Raw genomic sequence first — 9742 nt, 5'->3', positions numbered from 1 at the left:
ATTGATGTTAATATTTCACACGATGGGGGCTTCACCAAAGAGAAGCAAAAACTCAAAGAAGCGGCTAGACTTGGGCACTTAATGCCATTTTTGGAAAGGGCAGTAAATTGTGGGAAAGTGAGCAAAAAAGATCTGGGGGAACTAACGGAAGATAAGGACTATTTTGGGAAGGTCTGTTCGTGCAGATTCACCTTGATGTGACCCTCAATCTCGTGATAACAATCTCCTTCTCCCGGTGGAGGGGACCTCTCTCAGAGGAAAATTAATGCCCTGCGTTTAGGCAGATAAGAGGAGGGCAAACACTGTTCCTGACCTGCTGATTCTCAGTTACCTTCAGCTCAAAATAACCCTTGTGCCGAAGTGGCCTATGTCAGGCGGGCGTTTCCTGGCCCCCTTCGACATGGCCAGCTCGCCCAGCCCGGGAGAGGGCGGTCAGGGCTGGCACAGGAAGTGACTGCAGGCAGCGTCTTTGAGCTCTCACGGCAGCTCCCGTGCAGGACAATTGTCCCATGCTCTGGAGAGGCCTGTCTTCTGCACTGTGCCAGTGTGTAGGGCCACCAGGCAGAATCTTAGGTGGTGAAGGCAGACCCCACAGGTCCAAGGATTGAAAATGAAATAATGGGTGATTTTTAGAAGCGTTTTGCGAAACGTGTGGATACGCTGTATCTTGAGATAGGCCTTATGTTCCGAATAATAACTCAGCGGGGTCCTATTCACAATCCAGGCGAGGCCCCAAGCGCAAGGACACCGTTGTTCCACGAGAGGGCGCTGTGGGCGGCCGGTCACCCGCCTCCGAGCTCACAGGCTGGCGGGAAGGAGGCGGGGAGCTGGCAGCTCCTGGACCGATTCGGGGGAGACAGCCCGCCGTGACACAGACAAGATCGACAAGATCAAAGCCCACGGTTGCCACAGGGGCGTGCGCACGGCAGAGGACCAGTCAAGTGGTTTCAAGGCGGAACGACACTTTTTTCAATGCAGTCGGCCGTCTTGAACAAAAGGGCTGTCCCCCGGTTGCTATGTTGCCGTTGCTAGGAGGTCCCGGGAGACCAAACACTCAGCGAGATCGCATTTCCTCTGCCTCAGCCCTTTGCGAAGCCTCACCCGCCAGGCGTCCTGGGCGCCGGAGAAACCAGCGTGCAGGGTTTCCAGCGGGGAGGATGATCCAGGGGGCGGCTGGCGCCCTGTGAACCGGGTCAACCGCCAGCCTGCCTGGGCGCGGCCCCCTCCCCAGCCCCGGAGGCCGGAGCTCAGCATGGGACAGACGGGAGGCCCGCCGAGCTGCCCCTGGGGACTGCGTGCCTGCCCCGGAGGACGCGGGCCTCGCGCAGGGCCGGGGTTCCAGCCTGGGCCGCTCGGGTCTAGGTCCTGAATTGAAGCGATTTCCAGGCAATCAGTGACAGAGACAGAACTGGAACCCGGGTGTCTCTGTGGCAAACGTAACGGGGACTTCGGTGCTGAAAAAGAAGCATCCGGGCAGGAGTGGGTAGAACACTTTAGAAGGGGGGCGAGGGGGCGCAGAACGGCCGTTTGCAGAGAGACGGGTTCCTGCGGGGAGAGGGAAAGCTCCAGGCTGAGCTGGGCGCCCTGCGTGTCATTGCTGTGCGCCCAACCAGGGGGTCCGAGACCAGAGGGAATGCCCTTCTCCCCTCCGGGTGGGCGCACTTCCCAGAAGGCCCCGGAAGCCTGCCTCTTGCTTCAGGGCAGTTAGACTGCACCCCCAGCGCCTCTAGTCAAGGACACCCCCAAAATTATACTAGTGTGTGTGAGCCCCGCCCTCCAGCATTCTCACGACACACGTGGCTCCAAGAAGCACCACCTGTCCTCACCCCCCCAACTTCCTAGATCCTGCAGGGGGGTCGTCACCTTGTCCTCACCCCCCCCCCGACTTCCCAGACCCTCAGCGGGGGCACCACCTGTTCCCATCCCCTACTTCCTAGACCCCGCAGGGTGGGTGCCAGGCGCGTGTAGGGGTGGGAGGTGCGGGCCCCCCGGGGAAGGACGCGCCCTGAGTGAGGGTCCACGTCCTGCACGCGGACTGTGTGTCCCAGTTCCCTCCCTTCTCATTGAGCAACACAAATTCTGGAAATTATAAACTTTTTTTTTTTTTTTTAATTTTTTTCAACGTTTTTTATTTATTTTTGGGACAGAGAGAGACAGAGCATGAACGGGGGAGGGGCAGAGAGAGAGGGAGACACAGAATTGGAAACAGGCTCCAGGCTCCGAGCCATCAGCCCAGAGCCTGACGCGGGGCTCGAACTCACGGACCGCGAGATCGTGACCTGGCTGAAGTCGGACGCTTAACTGACTGCGCCACCCAGGCGCCCCACAAATTCTGGAAATTAAAGGCAACCCAGGTGTGAGCAAACGTGGCCGGCTGCCCACTCCGCCTGCAAAGCGTCACCAGGACGCGGTGAAGAAGTGAACACGCGTGTGCACACCTGGAGGGAACGATGGCTGAAGGCACGGTGTGGACGAGTGAGTCCCGCGGGTGCCTGGAGGACGCAGAGGCCTGAGGACCGGCCTGTGGAGCCCGAGGTCCGGAGAAGGGAGGCCAGGATCCGCAGGAGGCGGGAACGTTCGAGGAGGCCTGGCCCTAAAATCGGGATAAAGGCTGTGTCTACCTCCTCCTGCCTCCAGCAGCCTTGCCGGCCCCCCACGGCCCCGGGGCAGAGGGTCCCAGCTCTGAGGTCACCTGTGCAGGCCCTCCCCCCACAGACAAGCCCCCGGCCTCCCTCACCTGCCCAGGAGGTCGGGCTCAGGCAAGAGTGCACGGCCCAGAGCACCAGGGGTCAGCTTGAAGATGGAGACCCCCCCACCCACGGCCAGCAAAGAGGACCCGGAGGAGAGACGCGTGCAGGGACAGGAAAAGAACGTGGACGCCAAGATCCCTTGAAGAATTCGGTCAGAGAAGTACCGATGTTAGGCCCTCTCAAGAAGAAATAAATGTTTTAAAAAAAATTGTAAGATCTGCAGGGAGAAACCCGCTCTGAAGACCAGAGTGGCAGCCGGTGTCTCAATAGTCACCGCACAGCGAGGGGAGTGGCCCCCGCCATCGTGTGTGTGAGAGCGAGCTACGGACCGATTGCTCCGGCTCGCTCGGACCAGGTGACCAGGGAGGCAGGGGAGCGGCATGCACGTCTCACACGCGCTCTGGCTGTGTGCCCGCCGGGTGAGCAAGTGCACGGAGCGCAGGGCTGTGGGAGGGGACTCACGGGCTCCACACAGCCGGGCACCGACAGGAAATGCCGGGGTGACCGCTGTTGGAGACAGACCACCCAAAGGACGGGAGAAAACAACATGCCTGTGGCACCAGCACCAGAAACACTGAAGCACTTGGGAAATTAGCGAATGGTGCGTGGAGCACTGGGCAAGTAGAACGCCAGCCGTAATTATTGGTTCCAGGAAATAGATGACGAGCATGGCTTGTGCAAAGGGCCTGAGGTACAGTGTGTTCTAGGAGGAGGGGGGGGGATGAAGGGAGGGCAGGGGATGATGTCACAGGGTAGGAGGGGCCAGGACAGGCTCCCACTCTGAGGGACAGGGACTCAGCTGCTGCAGGGAGAGGGGGGGTTGCCCTGACTTACCTGTCGGCAGGAAATTTCACGTGCTGTGTTGAGAATAAGCCAGGGAAGGAGGGAGCAAGACACTGGTGCAGGTAGGAGGCCACTGCCGTGCTCCGGGGCAGGACACGATGGGGCTCGGACCAGCTGTCGGCCCTGCGAGGTGGCTGGGTTTGGGGTGGACTTGAAGGACGAGCCCAAGTATTCCGTGACATACTAGTGGTGACGTGTGCAGAAAGATGGGGTCGAAAATGTTTCCCAGGCTTCGGTCTGGAAGGATAAAGTTGCCCTCAGTGAGGCGACCAGATCAACGTTCCCATTACCGACTGCGGAACCAGCCCAGACGTAGAGCTCAAAACGACAACAATCACGCTATTATTATTAACGCGCGTGGTTCTAGCAGTTGACTGGGCTCGGCCACGTGTGTCTCACTTGGCGGTTGGGGCCGGGGCCCCTCGAAGATCCCGGGAGCTGGGGCTGGACAGCAGGGGTCTGGACATCCCTCCCTCCCTGCCCCAGTATCTGCCCACGATCTCCTGAGTGTGGTGCCTTCAAGAGTGGCCAGACTCCTTACGTGGTGGCCCCGGGCTGCACAGACGCGCCGAGAAGCCACGTGGCCTTTATGCCCCAGCCCCAGCAGCAACACAGCACGGCCTCCGCGTCTCTTCCCTGGAATCCAGTCACCGTATTCGGTAGGGCAGGGATCAGTTTCCCTTCCTGATGGACGTGGACTCACAGAACTTGTGAACGCTTCCGAAGTCGCCCCGGCAGGTCTGGGGAAGAAGAGAAGAATTCAGCCGGGGGATGTTTTGAGTCGGACTCGCACAGGCTCTCACGGTGACTTAAACCCACGCTCGTGAGGTGACCACACGGGGGGGACGTGTGGGGGCCACAGAGTGGGACAGCGCGGCCCCCACCCCCACCGTGGGAAATCTGTGGATGCATCCAAAGGGAAAATCGAGAAAGAAAGGCGAAAGAAGGCCAGCTAGAGATTCGGGCAAATACGAAGGGAACCCACGGAAGAGGGACCGTGAGGAGGCCTCCTGGCAGGGGTCGGGGTGGGGGGGGGGTGGCGAAGGCATCTTTCCCACCATTTACCCTCTACACAAGTATTACTTTGCTAACAGAATTAGCACCCTCTTAAGAGGGTGTTGGATGTTCTCTCAATAAAACTGATTAAAAATTTTTTTAATGTTTTTATTTTTGAGACAGAGAGAGACGGAGCATGAGCAGGGGAGGGGCAGGGAGAGAGGGAGACACAGAATCCAAAGCAGGCTCCAGGCTCCGAGCTGTCGGCACAGAGCCCGACGCGGGGCTCGAACCCACAGACTGTGCGATCATGACCTGAGCTGAAGCCGGGACTGAGCCACCCAGGCGCCCCTCGGTAAGACTGATTTTAAAAGGGTTTAGGATAGAACACCCATATGGCACGGGCCCCCTCGTCCGTGTGCCTCCTCACGCCTGGGCCCGCAAGGACCCCAGCGTCCGGCCTCCCCCAGCCCCCCGCCCCCAGGCTCGCAGGGCGGGCCCCCACCCACTTGGGAGAGGGGACGGTGCAGACTGGAAGCCCCGTCTGCCTGCTGGGGGCTTGGCGGCCTCTGCACTGGGAACACGAGATCACCCTCCCGCGGGTTACGGGCGGGAGGGGTGGGTGGGGAGAGAGGAAGGGCCATGTTCTTGGAAGGGAAGTGCATCCTCTAAATTAAGTGCATTATTTTTCCTGAATAAAAACACACCTGTCGTGAAACCGGCCGGTCCAAAGACACTTGATGCAGCAGCTGTGGTGGCCCCTGGCTGAAAATACCCATTTCCCCTGAGTCACCCTGCTCGGGGCGGGTGAGCGTGGATAAAGTAACAAAGAAACACACAGATCTCCTCTGAAATAGAACTCCTCGGCCGCCGCCGGGAGGGAAACCGCCTGGAGCCCACCCACCCCTCCCGGGGGCAGAGGAAACACCAGCGTGAGGCCGCTGCGAACCGTTTAACCCTCCACACACCATGAGCCCACGAACCCCCCGGAACCAGCTCCGTTATTTCAGCGATCGGGTGGCCTGGCGAGCGGTGTCCCCGCAGTTCCCCAACGTGCGAGCGTGGCCGTGACGGTGGCACGAGGTCAACAGGTGGGCAGACCAGGTCAAAGGGCCACTGAGCGCCCGCTGCGGCCAGCTGGGCCCGACACAGCGCTCTCGGCCCCTGGGGAGCCCACGTGGACGCACCGAGTGGCTCCAGAGCCTTCGCCGGGACTCCGCACGCGCAGGGTGGTTGATCCACGTGGCCCCGCCACGCCGGCACAGGCCCGACTGTTCACTCTGCTGGGCGCTTTGGCCTCGGGGAGCACGGCCCCCAGACTGTCGTGCGGGTGCAGGGGCGGCGGGGGTCCTGTGTTCTGAGTGCAGCAGCCCCAGAGGGCGGGGTCCCCCGGGCTCTCACCAAAGGTGATTTTATGTTTTTCCAGTCGGGGATAATGGCCAGGAGATGGTGGTCGCCCCGTGACGCTAGTAACTGTCCCTCTTCCGAGGCCGTGACGCTGCACCCTGGGCACGGAAACGGGAACCAGCGGGGCCCCAGTCAAGTTGCCTTCGGCCTCACGTATGAACATCTGCTGAGTAAAGCAGATACCCACGGGAGCACAGCTGTGACCCCGGGGCCGCCTTCCCCGGCATCTGGGAGCCCCCCGAGAGCGGAGCTGAAGCCCTCCCGAACAAGAACGTCCCACTGGAGAGAAAGGCAATGGCACCCGATTAATTCTGAAAGGAAGCACTCAGCCTTCAGAAACTTGGGCCGGGTCCACGGGCCTGAACAACGGCTCCATTCAGCCAGCTCCTCCCGTGTTCACCCGGCACTGAGTTCACAGCCTGGCCACCCCTCCGAGACACTCCTGGAGCCGCCACTATGTGTCAAGCACGTGCCAGGCCACGGGGACCCCCGAGGAAACCAGGCACCTCTGTCCTCCCGAGCTCACGGCCTAGTGATCGAATGAGGTGGTCGGTGACAGGCAGACCCAGATGCCCAGATGGCCTTCGATGCCCCGTGAAGGAATTGCTTGTCCCAAGGACGTGAGAATCCACTCAGTGGAGGTGACATGATGACACATATTGGAGAGGCTCTTCCTGGGGGCGGTGCAGACAACGGGGGCCGAGGGGGGGAGGTCTGGAAGCCGGTTAGGAGGTCATTACAATCCGAGTGAGAAGTGATACAAACCAGACACGGTTCCGGGGCCGAGGGGACGGAGAAACCAGCACAAAGAGATATAGAAGTCCTCCTCGTATATAAAGAGCTCTTAAAAATCAAGAGGAATAAAAGAAAGATGGACAAGAGAGGTGAACAGAGGGAGGTCACAGGAGAAGACACAGGAGTGGTTCACATGTATGTAAAAACGCTCACACGACAAGTAAAAACAGACACAACGCTGACAGCCCCTGTCGCCCGGGGAATGGCGGAAGTCCACGAGGCTGAGCACGCTCCCTTGCGGGGAGACTGGTGTCCTCACACCTTGGCGGTGGGAGTGCAGGTGGCACCACCGGGTGCAGCGAGATTTGACCGTTTCCGCAGAGACCCGCGCGGCGTTTCCAGCCAGCAATCTCATGCCTGGGCTTTCACCCCGAGGACTCGTCCCCACGAGTGTGAACAGCACACGCACCGAGCCGAGAGCTCCCCAGCAGAGTCCCTGGCGCCGGCGGCCGGCCGCCCCCGAGTAAAGCTCAGCGCACACAGGCTGGAGGGCCCCGCGGCTGTGCTGTCCGGGGGCGGGGACAACTGCACTTGTTTCTTTTAAGATTTTTTATTTTGAGAGAGAGAGAGAGAGAGAGAGAGACCCAAGCAGGCTCCACACCGCCAGCATCAGAGCCCGACGCGGGGCTCGATTCCATAAACCGTGAGATCACGACCTGAGCTGAAATCAAGAGTCGGTGAGAGTCTGTGCCACGCTTTCTGCTGTGTAAGACAGGACGGGAAATAGAGGCACGGTTTGCATTTGCTTCCTGCCGCGGGAGGGGAAGGAAGGACGGACGGAAGGACCGGCGACAAGCACAGCAGGGCTGGGTGGAGGACGAGGAAGTAAACCTCGTTTGGTCGTGATTCTGAATTAGCCGAAGAACTTCAGATCCACGGGAATGAAATAAAATGACGGAGACAAACCCTCGACTGAACACAGGCGGAAACAAGTGAAGGTAACGTGCGTCCAATCCGTAACTTTGAACCTGTTCTCTGGGCCTCCCAGAGGCCTCCGGGACCTCACTTAGTGGCCTGTTACTGGCAGTGGCATCGGCGTAAAACCACGGCACTGTTGTCTGTGTCTTGAGGAAGAAATGTGCGGACATATGGACATCGTGGGGAATCAGAAGGGTCAGAGAAAAGGAAATGGAAGAAAAGAGGCCAGTCGGCTGAGTCGTGCGGTGCGGGATTTAAACGGGAGGCACTGTGGCCTCTGCGGGCATCTCTGCACAAAACGTCCTTGCCGTGACCACCGCGGGACGCCCACGTCCTGCGTTGAACACAGCCAGCTTCCGAATCTTGATAGATAAATCTGAGTGCCCTCTAAAAGAGGCCGGATTTCTCAAGGAAACGACTGATTCCAAGTTTAAGTCAAAAGTCAGCTGGGAGCACCTTGTGCCCAAAGCAGGAGGTGCCCGGAGATGCCTGGGGACGCGTCAAAGGGACCCCAGAGCTGACCCCTTCCAGCGGGCAGGCCGGCCTTGGACCATTGTGGTTACAACCCACCAAACGAAACAAAAACAAACAATAAAAGAACTCGTGAGTTTAAGTGGAGTTTAAAAATCACCAGTCTGGGGCGCCTGGGTGGCTCAGTCGGTTGGGCTGCCGACTTCGGCTCAGGTCGTGATCTCGCGGTCCGTGGGTTCGAGCCCCGCGTCGGGCTCTGTGCTGACAGCTCAGAGCCTGGAGCCTGTTTCAGCATCTGTGTCTCCCTCTCTCTGACCCTCCCCTGTTCACGTTCTGTCTCTCTCTGTCTCAAAAATGAATAAACGTTAAAAAATAAAATAAAATAATAAATCACCAGTCAACGCCCGGCATCATTACAGATTCAGGTAAAAATCATCATTCGATGACCCTAAAGGCGCCGTGTGCAGTCGAACCCCCCCACGGCGGAGGGCGGGCCAGCCCACAGCGCGAGCCCCTCACCTGCCACCACGCTGGGTGTATTTGTGCTGAACACGTCTCGTCCACGTCTAGTCGGGAGGAAACAGAAACGTGCAGACTGGGGGCTCGGCCGGGGAGGCACCCTGCCCGGGCTCTTGAAAAGAATCGAATGGAAAATAGACAGCAGAGAGTGGGGGGACTGTTCTAGATTAAGACGTTAAAAAGACGTAACAACGGAACGTGGCACGTGAACTTCTACGGGACCCTGGGGTTTTTCAGTTTTTTAACAGCCATGAAAGGCATGTGGGGACAATCAGAGAAATTTGAAAACAGGCTGTACATCAGGTGAATCAACGTCTGGTTTCTGGAGTGTGCTAACAGACACGCGTGCGGGAGGACGTGGGTGTCTCCGTGGATGTCCAAGCGCTCGGCCGGGAGCGTCGCGGTCTCTGTGCCGTCCTACCCACGGCTCGGCAAGCAGGAACGTGGCACGGTGCTCGCAATCCACGAAAGGAGTACACCTGTCCGCCGACCTCGTCTTCCCGCTTTTCCGTGAATTTCTGAACCAGAACCTTGGGAACTTAATGGCTCTCTGCCTCGGGACACTGATGAGAGCAGGGGGGCCACGACAGAGGCCGGGAAGACGGGGGGCCTGGAGGTGCGGGTGAGGCCTCGGGGGGCAGGAAGAGGGTCCAACATTGCCCCCGCGCCCCGTGCCAGCACTGGACCCGGTGGAGGGATGGCCGTGGCCGGTCTGGATGCATCTCTCCGCTGCCACCAGCCCTGTCACCTGCCCTACTGTTCGGGGCCCCCTCGCGGCCCTTTATCACACCTGGTCGGACGGCCCAATCCCACGGAGGCTGCCTGGATGCCCCGGAGAGCCCAGAATTCTCGGCTCCCTCCTTCCTCGGTGTTTTCCCTTGCTTGCTGCTTCCTAGGGAAGAGGCATGCCCAGGCATTTTTTTAAAAAGTTTCTTTATTTAGTGAGAGAGACACAGAGGAAGTGAGCAGGGGAGGGGCAGAGAGAGAGGGAGACAGAGGGTCCCCAGCACAGTGCAGAACCCGACACGGGGCTCGAACTCGGG

The 9742-nt window shown here is 59.4% G+C and overlaps 1 long non-coding RNA gene across 1 annotated transcript; it reads right to left on the bottom strand.

The window, feature by feature from the left end:
• Positions 1-2301: 2301 nt before the first annotated feature.
• Positions 2302-4581, bottom strand: LOC122484701. Its single transcript, XR_006297681.1, has 3 exons — positions 4135-4581; positions 3585-3830; positions 2302-2593 (listed from the first exon to the last, which is right to left on the bottom strand). It is a non-coding gene; the product is annotated as an uncharacterized LOC122484701 (long non-coding RNA).
• Between the last annotated feature and the right edge of the window lie 5161 nt (positions 4582-9742).

Source organism: Prionailurus bengalensis, chromosome E1 (genome assembly GCF_016509475.1).
Source record: "Prionailurus bengalensis isolate Pbe53 chromosome E1, Fcat_Pben_1.1_paternal_pri, whole genome shotgun sequence".
NCBI classification, from domain to species: domain Eukaryota; kingdom Metazoa; phylum Chordata; class Mammalia; order Carnivora; family Felidae; genus Prionailurus; species Prionailurus bengalensis.
The sequence above is the reverse complement of the archived record's forward strand: the minus strand, read 5'-3'. Positions and strand labels throughout refer to the sequence as shown.